Source organism: Pinus tabuliformis, chromosome 6, assembly GCF_031772625.1.
Source record: "Pinus tabuliformis cultivar Carrire ecotype Pingquan chromosome 6, CPIR1, whole genome shotgun sequence".
NCBI lineage: Eukaryota > Viridiplantae > Streptophyta > Pinopsida > Pinales > Pinaceae > Pinus > Pinus tabuliformis.
In genome coordinates this window covers 1,984,289,037-1,984,310,472 of record NC_142292.1, presented here as the reverse complement: position 1 = coordinate 1,984,310,472, position 21,436 = coordinate 1,984,289,037, and positions in this window count along the sequence as shown.

Genomic DNA, 21,436 nt, shown 5'->3' with positions numbered 1-21,436 from the left:
TTGAGAAGATTCCCTTGGGGGGCCCAGAGGTGTTAGTGTCAGAATTGGACAAGTTTATAGTCATTTTTGCATATTTTTGCGCCAGGAATCCAACCGTAAAGTCTGTTTCTCCGGCTGAGGTCTCCATTTTTAGTTCATCATCATAGATAGGAGGTATGCGGGTAATTTTTGTAAATTTTCTTGTAACTTATTTCTTTGCTTTCATTTAATGATAGAAGGCCTCCCCACTTTGAGTAGGGCCTGGAGACGTAGTCTACATTAGGTGAATTTTGTAATCAAATTATTTGTGTGCCTTTGATCTCATGGTTTCTTTATGATTTCTACTTCTTTTCCATGTGTTAAGTTACTTGGTTAATATTCTCTTTTATATGCAATTATGTATGCATCCTTGAAGTTAAAAGATCTGGACCAAGTTTGGTATCAAAGCAAGGCTTCTTGATGTGAGTTGCATGAGTGAATGGTAACCAGGAACAAGATCCAAAGAGGTGAAGGAAAACTTAAATCCTTTGGTCTCGAAGCAAGTCATGCACCACAAATACGAAGCATGCTAGATGAGGAAGCTCGAATGGAGGAAGAGCGAAATTATCACAATATCTTATTCACCATGGCAGAGAAAGTTGACAATTTTGTAGAGTATGAGAAGACAATCAAGCCTGAAAAGGAAGAGCCAGATGACCATGCATCAATAAATCATGAATGTGGAAGAGAAGAGCCTCTTGAACCACCCTCTTCATCATCTAGTGATAGTTCTTCTTCTTTTTCTTCTCATCACTCTAACAAGCATCATAGGAATACATCTAAGAAGCCACTTTTTAAGCTAGATGTAAAGTTTTATTTTCCCACATATAATGGAGAATGTAATGCAGAGAAACTAAACAGTTGGATTAGATAGATTGAGGTTTATTTCTGGATTCAACATATCGAGGAAGATGAGGCCAAGATCCAATTAGAATCTCTTCGGTTGAGTGGCACCACTCTCGTTTGGTGGGAGAGCAAGTTGCAGAAAGGCAACAAAAACTTGGGTAATCTCCTTTCTTCTTGGTCCAATTTTGTTTTTGCATTAAAAGATTAGTTTTATCCTTTGGGTTATCGACAAAAGGCTTTAATGGAATGGCAATATTTAAGGCAAGGAAAGGGTCAAAATGTACAAAGATTCACATAATATTTTAGAAAACAAGCATTGAATTTGGGCATTTCACTTGATTCACCCGAAACTGTAACAAAGTATATTGGTGCTTTACATAGTTACATCAAACATTCTTTGTTATTATTTGAGCCTACTACTATTGATGCGACCAGTGTGAAGGTCATTCACCTTGAAAGAGGGCACAAGAATGATAAATAAGAGCAACCAAATAAATCATCTTTTAAACCGCTTAATGGCAAGTACAAAGGAAAAGGCAAGGGAAAGGACTAGAAGGTAGCTACAACCAAGAAGGAGGAAGGAGCAAAGCCATGTTGCACACATTGCAAGAAGGAATGCCATGATGATCAATATTGTTGGAAGATGCATCCGAAGTTGAAACCAAAGAGATTTGGTGGGAAGAACAAGCAAAATATGGTGGAAAACGCGCAACAGGACCTTCGATCCGATTCCAGTGATGAGACATTAATCACAATAGTGGGCACACGATGTACTCTTTCTCTTCATGCTAATGAAAATTCTGAATTTCATGCAAGTACAAGTTCTTCAAATGAGTCTCTTGTTAATGAATGATAGAGAATTGAATTGTTCCATATTAGAGTCGTAATGAAACACACTAAAGTGGAAACCTTGTTTGATATGGGCCCACAAGCAAATTTGATTTCACAATCCTTGGTTAAAAAGTTAGGATTAGAGACCAAGCCTCATTTGAAACCCTACCCTCTTGGTTGGGTGTGTGATAAAGAAAAATTACATGTAACCAAGCAATGTAGAGCTACATTTGTGATTGCATCCAAACGAGTATATGAGGTTGATCTTGATGTCGTACCCTTGGATATTTGTGTTATTGCATTGGGGAGTCTATATTTGTATGACAAGAAAGCAATTTTCTTTCACCATGAAAACAAGTATCATCTCATGAAAGATGAGGTGGAATAAATTGTTAGACCTCATAGCGCCAAAATCGGTGTCAGTCTTTTAATTGCATGTTAGATGAATAGATTGATTAATTCCAACAAAGGGTGCATGCTCATGGTTGTGAGAGAAAAAGATGTCGAGACATCTGAAGCTTTCCAAGGTTGCGATCCTACTCATAAGAATGAATTGTATGAAATTGTTTCTAACTATAATGGGATTTTTTAGGAACCAAGTGGGTTGCCTCCAAAGCGTGAGATCCAAAATGAGATTCAATTAAAACATGATGCTCCATTTCCCAACATTGGTATGTACATGTTGTCAGCCATTGATATGGAGGAGAGAAAGAAGCAGGTACAGGAATTGTTGAACCAAGGGGTCATAAGGCCAATTTCTTCTCCATGAAGTTCACCTATTGTTTTGGTGCCAAAGAAGGATGGCACATGGAGGATGTGCATGGACTACAAAGCACTCAAAAAAATAACGGTGAAGAATCGATACCCTCTCCCTTGCATTGATGATTTATTAGATCAATTGAAAAATGTTGTCTATTTCATAAAATTGGACTTGTGCAGTGGCTATCATCCGGTCAGGATTGCAGAACAGGATGTATGGAACATTGCATTAAAGACTAAACAAGGATTGTTTGAATGGCTAGTGATGCCATTCAGAGTATGCAATGCTCCAACCACATTAATCAAAGTGATAAATGATATTTTCAGGCTTTTTCTTGATGATTTTGTACTTGTATATCTTGATGACATTTTTGTTTATAATAGGACATGGGATGATCATGTGAGTCATGTTAAAAAGGTTCTTGATGTTTTGCAAAAAGAAAAATTGTATGTCAAAATGTATAAGTGTGAGTGTGGGAATACCTCTTTAGTTTACTTAGGTCACATTGTTGGAGGTGGACAGTTAAAAATAGATCCTTCTAAAATTGATGTCATTGTAAAGTGGTCTAAACCCACCAATGTTACAGAGGTTTATAGATGTTTGGATGTAATACAATACTGGAGAAGGTTCATTTCCAACTTCTCCATCATTGCATCTCCCTTACATGCATTGATGAGTGTGAAGCAAACCTTTCAGTGGGGAGGAAAATAGCATAAATATTTTGATACACTAAAAGAGAAGATCAATACTCCACCATTTTTGGCCTTCCTTGACCTCCAACATCCTTTCGATATCGAGACCGATACCATTAGATACGTCATGGGAGCAGTATTGATGCAGTGAAGGAAACTTATATGTTACCATTAAGAGACATCCTCCCAAGCTGTTGTAAACTATCCCACATACATCAAGGAGTTGTATGCCTTTGTTCAAAGCGTGCAGAAGTGAAAACACTATTTAATCAGTAAGGAGACCATCATTCACACAAATCACTAGCCCTTACAGTACCTTCAGTCACAAAGCAATCTCCAACAAGCACGTCGTTTCAGATGGATGGGATTCCTTCAATAGTTTCACTTGGTAATAAAATACGAGAAGGGAACCAACAATAAAGTGGAAGATGTGCTTTCTCACCCTCCTATTTTTTCATCTATAGTTTTGTAAAATGCCTCTTTATAATTTAAAAGTTATGCTGCACAGTGTGTTGCTGATGATGATTTTAAGGAGATTTATGGAAAGATGACTCATGGATTGTAGGTGGATAATTACCATTTGGAGGGAAAGTTGTTATATCACCTTGGAAAACTTTTTATCCCCACCAATGAAAGAATACATGTAGTCAGATAGGAACATACTTGTCTTGTTTCAGATCATTTTGGTGTAGGGGAAACTTTTTGTCATTTGCAGAGGTTGTGTTATTGGCCTCACATGAAAAGTGTTGTGACTCGATATGTAAAGAGATGTGTGTTGTTTTCAGTTAGCAAGCCCACTAATAGAAAATTAGGGCTCTACACACCACTCCATGTTCTGATTCGTCCATGGGAAAGTGTGTCAATGGATTTTGTAGGCGGGTTGCCTTTGTCTAGGAGAGGTCATGATTATTTGTATGTCATTGTAGATTAATTTAGAAAAATGTGTGTATTAATGCCTTGTAAAAAGAAGATTACTACAACGCAAACTACTCATCTTTTCTTCCAATTTGTATGGGTCCACTTTGGACTACCCACATTCATTGTGTCTAATCAAGACTCTCATTTTCTTAGAGAGTTTTGGACGAGCTTGTGGAGAATGATGGACACCAAGTTGAAGACGAGCATGACATTTCATCTCCGGAGCGATGGAAAAATAGAAGTTGTCAATTGTACAGTGATACACTTACTTCGAGGCTATTGTGGCAAGAATCCCAAGATGTGGGATGAGCAGTTTCCTTATGTACAACATGCATAAAACTGGGCAGCGCATTCATCCACTCAGAGCTCACCATTCAAGACATGCTTTGGCTATTTGCTAAAGGATCCCTTAGACATGGTCTTTGGGAGAGGTGAAGATTCCAGTGTGAAAGATGAGAGGGACAAAGCATGGAAGTTCATTCAATGAATTCAGATGATTTAGCAGACAGTGCAAGCGCAGTTGGAGAAGAGTCGAGCTCAATACAAAGCTCAACATGAAAAGTAATGAGTCGATGACCAGTTCCAGGTTGAAGACAAAGTGTGGCTCCACATAATCAAAGATAAAATGAAAAGGGAAGCAAAGAAGTTGCGACCAGTCCGATATGGCCCATTCACCATATTAGAGAAGATTGAAGACAATGCTTTTCATCTCAATTTGCCAGCATACATGCAAATGTACTCATTGGTGAATACTGAAAACTTGAAGCTTTATGAGCATTCGTTGATCATGGACAAATAAAAGGTTGGACAGGTTCCTAGAGTGGACGATTTTGCACCAAAATACTTGGACAAGCTACTAGAGGATATGATTCCCAATGGGAAGACCAAGACTTCAGTAGGGGGCGATGTGGCATACCTTCGTATTAGCTTCAAAGGAATGCATCCAAGTAAGGCTCGACGGATGGAGAAGGATAAAGTGAGAGATAAATTCAGTCATTTGCCAATTGATTGATAAAGGTTTTGGTGGTCCAAAAGCTCATTAGTGGGGAAGAATGATCCAGGTGGATCCAAAAATATAAGTGGCCTTGAAAATAGATCAAAAATCAATTTCATCAGATGGAAGTGAAACTAGGACCAAATTGTAGTGCTCGTCACCCTGATTCCAATGGTGTGAACAACACTCAAATATGAGTTCATATGCTCAAGTTATAACTCATCAAAGTTTTGGTCAAACTTGGCCAAGTGGCAATCACTAACAAGACAACAAATTGGCAAAGGGACGGCGCATGGAAAACAACGGTCGGAAAAGGAAAATTTTCCACCTCCTTAATTCATCATGTAACCCTTAAAATCCAATGGAGAAATTTTAACTATGTGTTCTATAAAAAAAAAAAAATACAAATTTGGGGTGGCGGGCTGCCACCCGCACCACCCACAACGGAACCAACAACATTGTTATGACACATATCAAAAATAACGTGGTGGGCGGGTCACCCCCAGTGAACTTGCCAGACCCACCAAACGACAGACCATGTTATTGTATAAGAGCAAAACCAACAAGGCTTTAACCCACTTGGCCCGCCACCCGAGCACTTGCAAAACATATTCCAAATTTGAACCAAGTTTATTAATTGTCGACTATATAAAAACTCAAGCCATGTTTGTCAACAAATTGGCACCATATTTGGGGTGGGTGGGTTTTGAACCACCGCGCACCCCCAACACATACAAATCCGCCACCAATAAGCCATCACTCATCCATTGGTTGCTCTACCCCATATTTTGTATAAAACCTCACATTTTCCATTTGAACCACATCGGTGGAGGAGCAGAGCATGAAACCCTGAGCGGGTCATAACCATGAGTGAGTAATTTTGCGAGATCCTCAGAAGATTCCCTTGGGGGGGCTAGAGGTGGAAGTGTCAGAATTTGGAAAGTTTATACTCACTTTTGCACATTTCCTCGCCAGGAATCTAACTGTTCAATCTGATTCCCCATTTTTCATCCATCATGAGAGATTGGAGCATCATTTTTTAAAGTTGCTTGTAACTTATTTCTTTGTTACCATTTAATGAAAGGAGACCTCCTCACTTTGAGTATGGCCTAAAGACGTAGCCCACATTGGGTGAACTCCGTAATCAAATCTTTGGTGTGTCATTGATTGATCAAGTGCTCATGTCCTAAGTGTCGGAAAATGCTCAAAATTTAAAGTGCTTAAAACTAGTTCAAAGTTGAATGAATGAAAAGTGCTTGTCTTCCCGATTCCAGTGCCACAAACGGTTTGAAAAACGGTCGCCGTATGAGGAAGTTATGGCAAAAAGAAGAATTTGTCCATAACATTAGAAATTTTAATTTTTCAAAAAAATTCAAAAAGGAATATTCCGCTTGGCACGAAATCCGAGGCAACCACCAAACATTAAATGTAACTGCAGTTAAGTTGGCGGAATTTTGGCAGGAGCGCCAAATTTGGCGGACCCACCATAATTGGCAGAGCTAACTGGAGTTAACTAAAGTTAGCTGGAGTTCTTCTATGGGAAAACTGGAGAAGCTTTAAATGGCCATAACTTCCTCATACGGCGACCGTTTTTTGAACCGTTTGTGGCACCGGAATTGGGAAGATGAGCAATTTCCAGTCATTCAACTTTGAACTAGTTCTAAGCACTTTAAATTTTGAGCATTTTCCGACACTTAGGACATGAGCACCTGATCACACCTCCCAAATGAGAAGGCTTTTGGTCCCCAAAAGCTCACTGTATCTCTGAACTGAACTGTAGCTCTTTTCACGTCAGGTTCACCAAATTGGGGAAAGTACTGTATAAGGTACAAAATTCACTGTTTAGTGTTTGGAAAAGAGCATGTTTGGCTAATTCCTATCTTCTGATTCTGTATTTACAGTCAGATCTGTCCTTTGAGACACCCATATTCTTGTATTAGCCTTTGTAGCAATTTTAATACAAGAGGACAAGCCTAGTTGGAGAGGTTTGGTCCAACAGATGTAGCCCAGAGGGGGGGTGAACTGCTTTATCATTTTGATGTCTTTATTTGCTGAAGATGATATGCTAAACAAAACTGATATAAAGTATTAAACAACAAATAAATATAACTTGCATACACACATAATCACCTGTTCAGTTGCAGAAAGTTACTTGTCTTATTCCGCAAGACCTTAAACTTCAAGTATGTGTATGTCAAAGCCTTCTAAGTGTTTACTTTGTTATTTCTTTAGGCAGAGCCTGTAGAGGGCCAGGTAGCCTCTGGAACTCATCCTCTTTTTAGAGGTGACATGTCCGGTGAATGCCCCTACAGTCTATCTCTGTATAAGAAATAAGAAGTTTATACATTTTTAGAGGTCATTTGGAGTGTCTAGCTCACAGTTGAAATTGTTGGAAATGGATACCTTGCACCCTTAAACAAGTACATTCCATTTTCAGATCAGATGGTATCAGAGCACTAGGTTTTCTTGACTGACATCACTAGCTTGATTGTGTAGCTTGAAAGGTGTCTTAAGCAGTGTTGAAGATTGACTGCTTCATTATTCTGCAAACTACTTGTTGTTTGAGTTGCTGAAGCTCTTTTGTTCATTTTTACAATGACAACTGCCATAAGTGAGTTCTCAAAATCGTCCTCCTTCACAAGATTCTTTGATGAAGGCTTGAAGCAAGAATTTTTCATCATGATGAATATGTTGAGAGAAATGTATGAGGATGAAAGAAAGAGCTCTAGACTTCAAGAGCAGTTGAATTCCATGAGGGAAGAGAATCAGTTGCTTTCTAACCAATTGCAGGAAATGGAAGTCCAACTTCATATTGCAAACATGAAGCTGGAAAGGATGCATGAGTTGGAGACACAACTCCTTGTTGCCAAAGAAGCCTTAGCCAAGTATCAGCTGGAAGAAGAGGTAAACAATTCTAGTTTGTCTTCAAATTCTGATAAGAATGTTTATCTTGGTTCTTTTGAGAAACATACCAGAGGCATAGGGTCCAAGTTGATGTCCAAAATGGGATATGAAGGAAAAGGATTGGGCAAACATGCACAGGGTATAGTTGAGCCAATAATGGTTGAGGTAAGGCCTAAGAATTTGGGTCTTGGCTATGGACAATCTTGTGGAGAAAGTTCCAAAGCAGCCATGAAGGCAATTGAAACAGTTCCTAGAAGGAGTTTCATTTCAGGTTCTTTATCTCAAGGTTGTATCCTTGAGGAATGCAATAGTTTGAAACAGACCTTGCAGGAAGAAGGTGTGCATAAGCATGCACTTGAACAAGGAAGTGGTGAAAGCTCTAAAGCCATTGCAAGGATTCATGGTGTTCCAAAAGGAGCTTCTTCTTCTTTTGATTCACCTCCTCATGAAGGTAATGAAGGTGAAAGGGAAAGGTATAAATCTGATTTCAATCATATTTCCTTTGATCATGTAAAGCATGGAAAATTTCCACATAAGCATTGGAAAAGAATTGCATGTTCTTTTTGTGGTTTGTTTAACCATAGTGTTTCTAGATGTTGGAAAAGAATGGAAACATACAAGAAACTTTTGAAGGAAAGGAGGCAAGAAGCCAAAGTTCCATTGAACAATGAAAATCATGCTATCAAGAAGATGAACCTGTGTTGCACTTATTGCCATAAGCAAGGACATTCTGTTGAAAGGTGTTGGACTCTGAAGCCAACAATGCTTCCACGAAAATTGAAGAAATGGGAGAAAGAGTATGGCAAGAATTGGAAGGAAGTTTCCATCATTGATATGTGTCAGGATGATACGCATGTTAATATTGATGTGCAGTTAAAGGAAGCGCCTTTGAAATGGATTGGTAAGCAATGGTTAGAATTGTTATCCAATTAAAGTGGCATGTCTTTTGATTGAATGCATTTCTTTGTTAAGGGAATGCAAGTTGCAGGAAGGAAAAGCTGAGTATGAGATTCACTCTATTGCAACGGAAGTTATATTCATTTCAGCTTTGAAAGTACATGTACATGTGATTGAGGATCTTGTGCTTATGATTGTACTTAAGACAAAGTTGAAGGATAAATTGCATGCATGAGAATGATATGCATGAGCACATGGATCATGATGATTTCCTTGTATTTTAAACATGTATGTGTGATTAACTTGAAGGGTTGATTACTTTGTTTTTAACCAGGCATGTAATGTAATATTGACTTGGAAAAAGTTAATTTGATCTCCAAGATTGTAAAGAGGAGAAAGGATGAAGTGTTTCATCTTTATAAGAGCCTTCTCATTTGGGAGGCAGCTCTTCTTCTGGAGCGGAGGTGCCATAGATGGGCATCGTGACAGCTGACAAGCGCACATGTTTAGGGGAATATTTCAGCTCATATATCAGAAAGTTTCATTGCTGGTTTCTGCAAACTTTCAATTTGTCTGGCGAACAAGCTTGGTCGGGATTCGACGAGTACTTGCTTTATGCAGCAACATTCGCCATGACGACAGTTGATAAGGAAAGACATTTTGGCATCAGTATGCTCTTTTGGCTGAATGGAAGAGGATATTTCTATTCCTCAAGTGCTGTACAGTTCAGTTCAGAGATACAGTGAGCTTTTGGGGACCAAAAGCCTTCTCATTTGGGAGGTGTGATCAGGTGCTCATGTCCTAAGTGTCGGAAAATGCTCAAAATTTAAAGTGATTAGAACTAGTTCAAAGTTGAATGAATGGAAAGTGCTCGTCTTCCCGATTCCGGTGCCACAAACGGTTCGAAAAACGGTCGCCGTATGAGGAAGTTATGGCAAAAAGAAGAATTTGTCCATAACATTAGAAATTTTAATTTTTCAAAAAAAAAAAAGGAATATTCCGCCTGGCACGAAATCTGAGGCAACCACCAAACATTAAATGTAACTGCAGTTAAGTTGGCGGAATTTTGGCAAGAGCGCCAAATTTGGCGGACCCGCCATAATTGGCGGAGCTAACTGGAGTTAACTAAAGTTAGCTGGAGTTTTTCTAGGGGAAAACTAGAGAAACTTTAAATGGCCATAACTTTGGCTAGGAAAGTCGGTTTTGGACAATTTTTTTTTTGATTTTGGGTATTTTCGACCTTATGAAGCCATTGGTGGAGGTATTACAGCGATATGAGGTCATTTGCAGAGGTTTTGGAACCGTGAAAGTTCCAGGAGCCACTAGGGTCAAATCAATTTGGGAGCTGCATTGGGAATTGTGCAACTAGTGAATGTGGAACGAAGGTCATTCCTGAAGTTTTCCAGCCTTCTAAATCCATTTCTGCAGCTCTTTTTTTCCTTTTGAAGTATTCTTTTCACTGTTTAGCTTCAGGGAAGCTTTCAGGGCCACTAGGGCCATTTCAGTGCATGAGCTGTTTGGGGGCTATGTTCATCCGTTTTTGGTGATTCAAAAGCCTATGTCTGCTATTTTCGACCTTCTGAGTCTAATGGCAGAGATTTCAGAACCAATTGAGGTCATCTTCACCTCGAAATTCTCCATGCAAGTTTAAAGGGCCACTAGGGCCAATTGGGGAAAGTACTGTATAAGGTACAAAATTCATTGTTTAGTGTTTAGAAAAGAGCATGTTTGGCTAATTCCTATCCTCTGATTCTGTATTTACAGTCAAATCTGTCCTTTGAGACACCCATATTCTTGTATTAGCCTTTGTAGCAATTTTAATACAAGAGGACAAGCCTAGTTGGAGAGGTTTGGTCCAGCAGATGTAGCCCAGAGGGGGGGTGAACTGCTTTATCATTTTGATGTCTTTATTTGCTGAAGATGATATGCTAAACAAAAATGATATAAAGTATTAAACAACAAATAAATATAACTTGCATACACACATAATCACCTGTTCAGCTGCCGAAAGTTACTTGTCTTATTCCGCAAGACCTTAAACTTCAAGTATGTGTATGTCAAAGACTTCTAAGTGTTTACTTTGTTATTTCTTTAGGTAGAGCCTGTAGAGGGCCAGGTAGCCTCTGGAACTCATCTTCTTTTTAGAGGTGACATGTCCGGTGAATGCCCCTACAGTCTATCTCTGTATAAGAAATAAGAAGTTTATACATTTTTAGAGGTCATTTGGAGTGTCTAGCTCACAGTTGAAATTATTGGAAATGGATACCTTGCACCCTTAAACAAGTACATTCCATTTTCAGATCATTGATCTCATGGTTACTTTACGATTTTCACTTCTTTTCCATGTGTTAAATTATTTGGTTAATATGCTCTTTTATATGTAATTTTGCATGCATCCTTGAAGTTAAAAGATATGAATCACATCTACAAGTTTCCATTCTATTAAATTATTATTAGAATACAACTATAGTCCATTAATCAAAATTACAAATATATGAGTGAAACACTAAAACTATCTACCAAAATTCGCAAAGATATTGCAAAATACCATTTTTTCTTAGAGAAGAGCTTATGTCCACTATGACACTTCTAGATGCCCAACTCAAAAAATTGCACCTGGAACTAGTAGTACAAGGAATATAATACATACTCTCTCTCTCTCTCTCACACACATGTATGTATAAATTTATGTATACATGTCATAATAATAACCATATTCCATGTGGTTTCTACAAACGTATGTGTTAGTTATTGTGTTTATACAACAATGATTGTATTGATTAAAAGATCTTCATCCTAGGTTGATTGGACTATGGTCATTAATAAATCTTTCATACAATCACATTTGTACCATGTCACGAAAGTGTTTAATGTGGGCTTTCGAGTAAGCACAACCCCTTCTCAATTTTATTATATGGTCTTGATTCCCAAAATTCTTATTTTTCTCATGCTAAAATATGTGTACTAATCTATGAACTTATCTAATATTCTTTAAGTTAAATGGTGTTAGTCTAATAGTTCCCACAAATCTGTCTAACCATGTATGACAAGGCTATCTTGTTTAATGGGGTACTTTTAAGATAATTTTGACATTACATTTAGGGGATGAAATGTTTATTTAAGAAAAAAAATATAATTTTTTGTGATTTATTTAAAAATTAATTATGTAAGATTAATAAAAAGTAGTCTTTGTTAGATAATTCACCGAAGCTAGTGTACATAAGTATTTTTTTAATATTACTAAGTATGAATAAGGAAATCCTATTCTTGCATACTTGGCCTATTTATTATGAATTTAAAAGCCTATAAATTCCTATTCCAATAACTTATAAGTCAATTTTATGAGAAGAGAAGATAAGCTCATGGATAATTTTTGAATATTTAACTATGAATTTAAAATAGCGTAAATTCCTATTCCAATAACTTATAAGTCAATTTTATGAGAAGAGAGAACAAGCTCACGGGTAATTTTTGAATATTTAACTATTGAATAAGAAATTGCACCACCAGATTTAATTAGTGAATAAAAAATTACACATTCCAAATAAAATTGATCATCATCCTTTCATCCACTACAACTTGTCATAATGATACACTTATTAAATATATTTATTAAAAGTTGTTAGAAGTTTGAACTTAAACCTTGCAGCGTGAGAAGGAGAAACAACACTATTATTATTTAAAAGTTATACTAAATCCTTGAGTTGGTAAAAGTGCATAAATTTAACCCTCTTTCATTGAAACGTAGAGAGTTTTGATTAAAATGTCATCATCACCGTCGGCTTTGAAAAATTATGACAACCGTCATAACTGCAACCCAACGAGACACTATTTATTTATAGTGTCCATGAGTCATCAAAATCAATATCATCCATTAGCGAGAAGATCCATCCAGCAGCAGCAGAGGGTAACGCAACATTCAGTAGAGTTGAAGTAGGTATTGTGGCAACAATGGAAGAAGACAATGGAATTAGGGGTCGAAATTTGTATAATTATGAGAGAAACTCCGTCGTTAACATTATGAGATTTGTGGAATTAAATGGAGGAATTATTCCTCAAAACCCAACAGCGGCAGCAGCAACTGAAACTCGCGGAATTGAAGATGAGAATTTGGTGTCTACTGTGAGAGTTAACACAGTTCCCATGGGTAACATTTATCATCACCAGCTTCGGGGAATAGAGAGTTTATCAGAAAATATTGATATACGCGGATTAGATTATCGATGGCGTGGAGACAACGTTCATCGTCTCAGATTGAACGAAGAGAGCGAGGACTATCTCACAACATTGACATTCCCTCGCAACTTTATTGTTGTTCGACGCATACAAGATTTTCGCCAACCCAACGAACAATTAAATTTTTCCACTGAAACTCAAATTATATGGAATTCCAGATTCTCATGGCGTGAGATCAAACAATATCTAGAAGACTATACGTATAACTTCGATTTCAGGCTTGAAATTATCATTGTTACCTCTGGAGAACAAAGCTTAAGTAGAAGTCTTTCCGAGGAGGAAATAGTGAATAATATTAGTGCAGCAGTGGATGGGTTGCCAACCGTTATCATTAGCAGCAGCAGCGAAGAAAGTGATAAGGGTGACGGAGTGATATGCCCAATTTGTCAAGACTCATTTTCCACTACACACCCTGCAAAACAGTTGTCGTGCAAACATCTTTATCATTCCAAGTGCATTCTTGAATGGTTTCGTCTTCAAAATTCATGTCCAATATGCAGACGTCAGCCTGCGTTGCATAACATTAATCCCCTTGCTTAACTACTATTTTTTTGTTGGGTAATTTTCCTCTCCTTTTCTTTCCTTTCAAGATTGCCTTGAATGAACTTTGAGTATGAGAAGCATGTTTTTGTTTAGTAATTTTCCTCTCCTCTCCTTTCCTTTCAAGATTGCCTTGAATGAACTTTGAGTATGAAAAGCATGTAGGATTATTTTTAACTTATTAATTGATTTTTTTTAATTAATTTTAATCTATATGTTTAAAGACTCCACAGGGTGGTGAATCAGCAAAGTCAAACCAAATAAAATTGAATAATTTATTTAAGAGTAATATAATAAGACTCCAAGGGTGGTAATCAGCAAAGTCAAACCAAATAAAATTGAATAATTTACTTAAGAGTAATATAATAAATTGTTTGAAGAAATCTTTAATTTGAACCTCAAGGTTGAAGTTCAAAGAACCTTGAGGTTCAAAGAACCTTGTGACATATATATTATTTGGAAAAAATAAATTATTCTAGTTAAAACATTTTGTAATTTTATTATTCCACATTTTAGCCTTTTTCCACATGTATTTTTTGCTCATTTTTGTGGGAAATTTTGTAAAAGTATTTTTGGAATTGCAAGTTTAAGCCATGTAGTTTACACAATCCCATTGCCCAAGGGCATTTCAAGGCACAATTTATGCATTCAAATACAGTTTAACCAATTAATTTTCCTTGGGCGATGGGTTGTGTAAACTACATAGATTAAACTTGCAATTCCAACAAATATTTTCTAGATTTCTAACAATTGACCAAAAAAAAGTTAATATAATAAATTGTATAATTTATTTAAAATTTAACAATGACAAAATGTTGTGACATGAGGTTATGAATTTTGATCTATGGACTTGGTTAATGGCCATAAGGTTTGATGTGAGACTCCTAAATCTACATATGTACACAGTAAAAAAAAAATATTTCTACCGAGAGTGCTAGCACCTATCCATTACAATTCGGGGGTCATACGAGGTTCAATTACTCAATTATGTTTTTTTTTAAATGAGTATTTGAACCTTGTTGATGTGCCAACCCTTAGCACTAGCTTTGGTTCGGTTCTCCATCCAACTCTATGGTTAGAGTTCCCATGAGCATTTATGTTGAATACTTTAGACTGACAACTAAATCTACTGTATTTTATTTCTCTGTCCTTCCACACCATAAATATCACATTTCGATCCTTTTGGCTTTATTATTCTCTGCATTGCATTAATCCTTGCGCTGTCCTGCTTGACGTGGAGCGTGCAGATGAAACCTTGGTGTCTGCAACCTTGGATTCCTCACCCCATCGACGGCGAAGGAGGAGGGAGGCCAATCCAATGGCCAGGCTTCTTCCGAAAGGCTATTCCACCGCCTCACTGCGGATGTGCATCATTCCTTCCTCTGCATTTTGCGTTTGGTTTTGTTGTTTGGTTTCTCCTTTTGCACTGTTAGTGCTCATTGTTGATGGATGGCAACCCTTTTCACGAGTTATTGCTGGGCGTTTTGTTCCGGGTAAGCATTCTATGCAAAGAAAAGGTTTTGGGCCAAGGGCATGGATGAATCCTGAAGTTTTCTGGAAGTTTTACTTCAGTTTTGGAGATCCAATTCCTTCTTTGTTATTGTCGTTTGAATTCACAAGCATAGGCCTGGATAGTGCTAGGTAGGGTTTTCTGTTATAAGCTGAGGGCTCCCTGTGGTCCTGCGTTTGAGGCCACTTTGGAGTAATTTCCTCATCCACCTCCTAAGCTTGTAATTTAACTCTGGTTATAGTCTTGTTATTATGGGTTTTGCTAAAGTTCAGGATTTTAATACTTGCCTATATTCAATGAAGGGCCATATTATCCTGGATTACAATTATTTGTTTATAATGCCACTCTTTCCGTTGTCTAGCAATTGTATTGTATTGAAATCGCAGGTTGCATGAATTGTTTATGTTTGTTTCTATTCGGTTATTTCTCTTTAATCATCCCTATTGAAGTATATTTATATAATTGTTATTTTTTTCCCCGCGACTGTAATGAAACTGGCTCTGTAATTTATTGGTTGTCCATGTGTCTGGATGGACTATCATTTCAGAGGTTAACTGCTTTCATTTCTCGAAGTATCATTGTTCTCTATTACTTCATGCAAGTTGTAGGTTCTATAAGTCAGGCAGGCACCCCTTGCCGTTTTTTGTATATGGATTTTGTTTATTATACTCCTGCATGGCTACATGGTTGATTTTGTTTTAAAGGGTGATTGTTTCTCTTATTGTAAAGAAAATAAAAGACTTACTGTATGTTTTGTTAGCGCTCTTGTTTCCATGGTTATGAACCCCTTATGTCTTTTGTAGTTAATACTCTGAGATTCCATTAGCGACTCAGACCTTAGTTACAATATTGAGGGTTTGTTACTACGAAACCCGAGTCGAAGAATTTCTGGTTTACTTGAATAGTCCATAATAGGAGTAGCATGCTTACATGGTCCTAAAAATTAAGATTTAACTCTATACATGTGTTCCAATTTCCTCTGTGAATAACTCAACAGAATATTCCCAAGACATACAACCGTTCTCCCTATCTATACTGTACGAGCTGCCGCATTTGTTTTCAGGTCGATATGGTATTACCCTCGCTGAAAACGAGTCGGGTAAAGCTAAACCCTTGCATTCTGATATTTAAGGAATTGGCCAAACCATATTAACCCTAATGTATTAAGGTTTGTTTAAAGGCTGGTTATAACAATTAACACGCACAGTAGGGCCAACACTAAATTTGGTTCATTTTCCCATACATTTGACTCATCCGAGTATCTCCTGAGACAGATTTAAGCTCCAAGATTTTCGCTTAATATTTAAGCCTCATTCCTTAGACTCCATTTGTAACTGTAATAAGTCTAACGCTACAATTCACTATAGACAGAATTATAGTTCTGGACTGTTTTGCTAGCCCCATAGATACCTATTCGTCTCTTTTTTTGTTTTTTGTTTTTTTATAATAATATTTCTACCACAGTTTCTAGATAAACAAACAAAAGAAACTACAACTCTTAACTGTTTACGAGCACATCAAGTACTATTCTTTTTATTCAGCAACTTCAAGTTTTCAGGATAGACCACTTACCTGACTTCTGCTAGAAAAGTAGTGCACCTTTATGAAGGTTCTCTTACGTTATTATCTGTCTGCTGTCCGCCCAACCATGAGATACGTCCTCCTCGACTGTATCTCCCCCCGAGCTCTCTTGCAAGGTCACTAACCTCTGCAAGTTTGTTGCACACCAAGTGCATGCTATCTGGTCATCACCAGACTTAGCATTTCCTTCCTACCGTCTGACCTTTCAGCACGGTTTTTCCTCCCCTCACTCCTTTTTCTTGGAGTCTCACACTTAGGGGAGGTAGTTAGGGTTGCATTTCCAGCAACTGCCTTTTCCAACTTCCCTCCTCGGAAGTTGCCAGTTTTTTTATAATGCTTAAAACATTTTCCATTGCCAATAATTGAAAATATTATTTAATTCAAATAACCATCATCCTTCAGTTTGTTTCCTTTTTTTTTTACTATGGTAAATAAAGTATTTACAATATTCTGGGGGTATCACATCTCCCCCTCCTGAAATTAGACATCGTCCCGATGTCTTTCAATTATGAACAGTTATGGGTAAGCCTTTTTCATAAGTTTAGCATCTTCCTAGGTGGCCTCCTCAGGCCCAAAGTGCTGCCACTGCACTTTAACTTGGGTAATAGCCCGCTTCTACAACATTACTTCTCTTCGGTCGAGGATGTTTAGCGGCTTGACCAGGATTTCTCCTTTCGGTTCGAATTGCAACATGCAACATCCTAAGTCAGTTTCTTTAGAAGAAAACATTTGGACTGAACTACCGGAGATAATTCCTACCTATATATCCTGCCATCAGATTACATGTTTAGGATCATAAACATATTTTTTTAACACTGAGACATGGAAGACATTGTGAACTCGTAGGTGACTTGGCAGAGCGAGCTAGTACACCACCGGCCCAATTCTTGCTAAGACCTGGAATGGTCCACAAAACCGAGGTGTTAACTTAGCGCATCCACTCCATTGTAATGTGCTTCTTCTTGCATGAATCCTCACATACACATGATCACCGACTTGGTACTCTTTAAACCTCCTTTTCCGGTCAGCGAAATTCTTTTGCCTATCCTGAGTTGCTTTTAAATTAGACTGTACATTCTTAACCATCTCCTCCATTTCCTTGAGAATATCGGGTTCCAACATTAATCTAACTTCCGGTCCACTCCAGCTTGAGGGCGTGCGACACTTTTGCCCATACAAGACTTCAAATGGGCTCATTTGCAATGATGCATGATAGCCATTATTTTATGCGAACTCGACCAAGTGCAGATATTCTTCCCACTTGGTCGGTTGCTGCATTACATATGCCCTTAACATGTCTTCCAACACCTAGTTCACCTGTTCGGTTTGTTTGTCAGTCTGAGGGTGATAAGCTGTACTGAAATTCAGCTGAGTTCCTAATTCTCCATACAATGTTTCCCAAAAAACCGAGGTGAATTTTACATCACGGTCCGAAATTATTGTTTTAGGTAACCCATGCAGCTTAAAAATGTTCTGCATGAAAATGTGGTCAATCTGCATCGCTTTAAAAGTAGATTGTACAGGTATAAAATGTGCCGATTTACTTAACTTGTCCACCACCACCATGATGGAATCATTATTTTTCTTTGTCTTGGGCAAACCTGTTATGAAGTCCATGGAGACAGTTTCCCATTTCCATTCTGGGACAGGTAACGGTTGTAATAGTCCCGCAAGGTGTTGGTGCTCTGCCTTAATTTGTTGACACTCCAGACAACGTGCCAGGTATTCAACCACATCCTTCTTCATGCCTAGCCAATAATACTCTTTTTTGAGTGCTGTAATCATTTTCTGATATCCTGGGTGTCCCGCATAGTGACTTTTATGAAATTCATCCAAAATCAAGTTTTTAATGCTATTCTGGTAGGGTACATATAGCCTATCCTGATAATACAACATTCCAGCGGTATCTAACACATAACCCTACTATTTTTCCTTACTGTTGGAGTGCTGTACTTGCTGTTTTATTTGCTGATATTCATTATCTTGCTCTGCTGCTTGTCTAATCATGTCCCTGAAGGAACTTTTCCATTTGCTATAGGAAATCTCATACAGACATTGCAATTTCCGACTTAGAGCATCTGCCACCCGATTCTCCTTCCCCTTCAAATGCTTGATTTCGAAATCAAAACCACTTAGGAAATCCACCCACCGTGCTTGCCTGGCATTTAAGGTGGGTTGGCTAAAATAATTGGTCAGACTATGGTGATCTGTCAATAATAAAAATTTCCTTCCTATAAGATAATGTCGCCACATTTTTAAAGCGTGAATAACAGCTGCCAATTCTAGATCATAAGTGGAGTATTTCTGTTCATGTTCTTTTAGTTTCATTGATTCATAAGCAATTACTCTCCATTATTGCATCAACATGCCTCCTACACCTTCCTTGCTTGCATCAGTGAACACCACATGGTCCTTACTAGGATCAGTTATGCCTAGAATGGGTGCGGTGGTGAGTAGATGCTTCAACTGCTCAAAACTCTTTTGGCATTTGGCTGTCCACCTGAAGGTTCTTCCTTTTTTCTGCAAGGAAGTAATAGGATAAGCTACTCTCGAGAATCCCTCTACAAACCATCTGTAATAACCTGCTAAACCCATGAAGGATCTGATGTCTACCACATCCTTTGGTACCGGCCATTCCATTATGGTCCTTATCTTTTCGGGGTCCACTGCGATCCCTTCTTTAGTGATTATATGTCCCAAATATTGTATATGTTCTTTAAAGAAATCGCACTTGCTGAACTTGGCATATAACCGATGTTCTCGGAGGGTTTGCAGTACCAACTTGAGGTGCTCCCTGTGTTCTTCCATAGTTCGGGAATATATCAGTATGTCATCAATAAAAATCAGCACAAACCTATCCAAATACTGATGAAATATACTGTTCATTAAACACATAAAAGTTGCGGGTGCATTGGTCAACCCGAAGGGTAGCACCACAAACTCGTAATGTCCATATCTTGTTCTAAAAGCAGTCTTAGATATGTCCTCCTCCTTAATCCTGATTTGGTGGTACCTTGATCGCAAATCAATCTTGGAGAATACCGTTGCTCCTTTTACTTGATCGAAAATTTCATCAATCTGGGGTAAAGGATACTTATTCTTGATCGTCAATTTATTTAACTGATGATAATCCACACACATACGAAGGGTCCCGTCCTTTTTCTTAACGAACAATACCGGGGCTCCCCAGGGGGACACACTGGGGCGAATGTAGTTTTTGTCTAACAGCTCCTGTAACTGCATTTTTAGCTTAGTCAATTCTGGTGTGCTCATTTTGTAGGGTGCTCGGGATACCGGGGCTGCCCCTGGCACCAGTTCGATAGTAAAGTCTATGTCTCTTTTAGGTGGCAGCCTGGGAATTTCCTCCGGAAATACATCTACAAATTCTTGTATCACTGGAATGTTTTCCAATAGGGTTGCTTTGTCTTTTGAGTCAGCGTAGCCCACTTGGATGGCATAAATCTGACATCCCTTCCTAATGCATTTTGCTAACTGAGAAGCGATTATTGGCCGAATTTTCATTAGCCGCTTAATCCCTTGCATCACTTGCCTTGCTCCAAGCTCATCTCTGAAATAAATAGTCTTTGTTTTACAGGTGACTATGGGCCAATGTTTTTCTAACCAGTCCATACCAATTAGAACATCATACGAACCAAGGGGAAGAACATTCAAATCTACCACCACTGATTGTCTTTCTATCTTTAAAGGGTAGTTAATTACCTTAGCAAGCACTCGCCTCTTTTCCCTTGTGGCTAGCTGTACTAACCAGGGGTTCTTAAATTTAAAAGGTTTCAATTTACAATACTCTACAACCTTAGGACTAATATAACTTAGGGTGGCTCCAGGATCAATTAAAACAATTACAGTAAGGTCTGAAACTTTACCTTCGAATTCCACCATGGTCGGCGGCCTTGCTGTCCCTTCACTGTTCAACTTTATAGGTTGTTCGTTGATTCTGGACTCACTGGTTGGCTTTGACCTGAGTGAATTTTTCTGTCCATTTTTGCTGTTTTGTTCCTTAGCAAAACCCTTGTTACCACTACCACGATTCCCTTTATTATTCCCAGCCGGCTTGTTACTCCTCTTATCATTCCATCTTTTACGTGGGTTTTCTCCCTTCTGTTTTCCCTGCTGGTAACAAATCCTGGCTTTACATATTACTTCATCCATTGTCTTTGGATTGTCAAACTCAATCCTTTCCCGCATACTCAAGGGTAAACTACTAACGAACCTCTGTACTTTAGCCTTCTCTTCTCTAATATAAGGCACGTAACGAAGTAATGAAGTAAAACGAGTGATAAAATCGTCCATAGTTTGCTGTCCCAACCACAAGTCATGGAATTCTCTCACCTTTTCATCATAAAAACGCTCGGTCAGGTATCTTTCTTTAAAGTATCTTTGAAATTTCTCCCACGTTATGTTCTGTTGCTTACTCCTTTTACAATCTTCACTTCTTCCCACCACAGGGTGGCTTTTCCCTACAATTGGAAAATGGCCAACTGTGCCTTGAGGTTGTGGTCGTACTCATATAGCTGGAAGTATTTATTCATATTAATCAACCATGCCTCAGCTGATTCCTCCAATTCCCCATCAAAGTGTGGCGGTTTGATTTTACGAAACTCCCCTTGTAGCTCTATCCATTGCCTCTTTGAAGTGTGCTGTTCGGAGGCATTATGAGATCGCTCTTCCCATTCTTCCTCCCTTCCTTC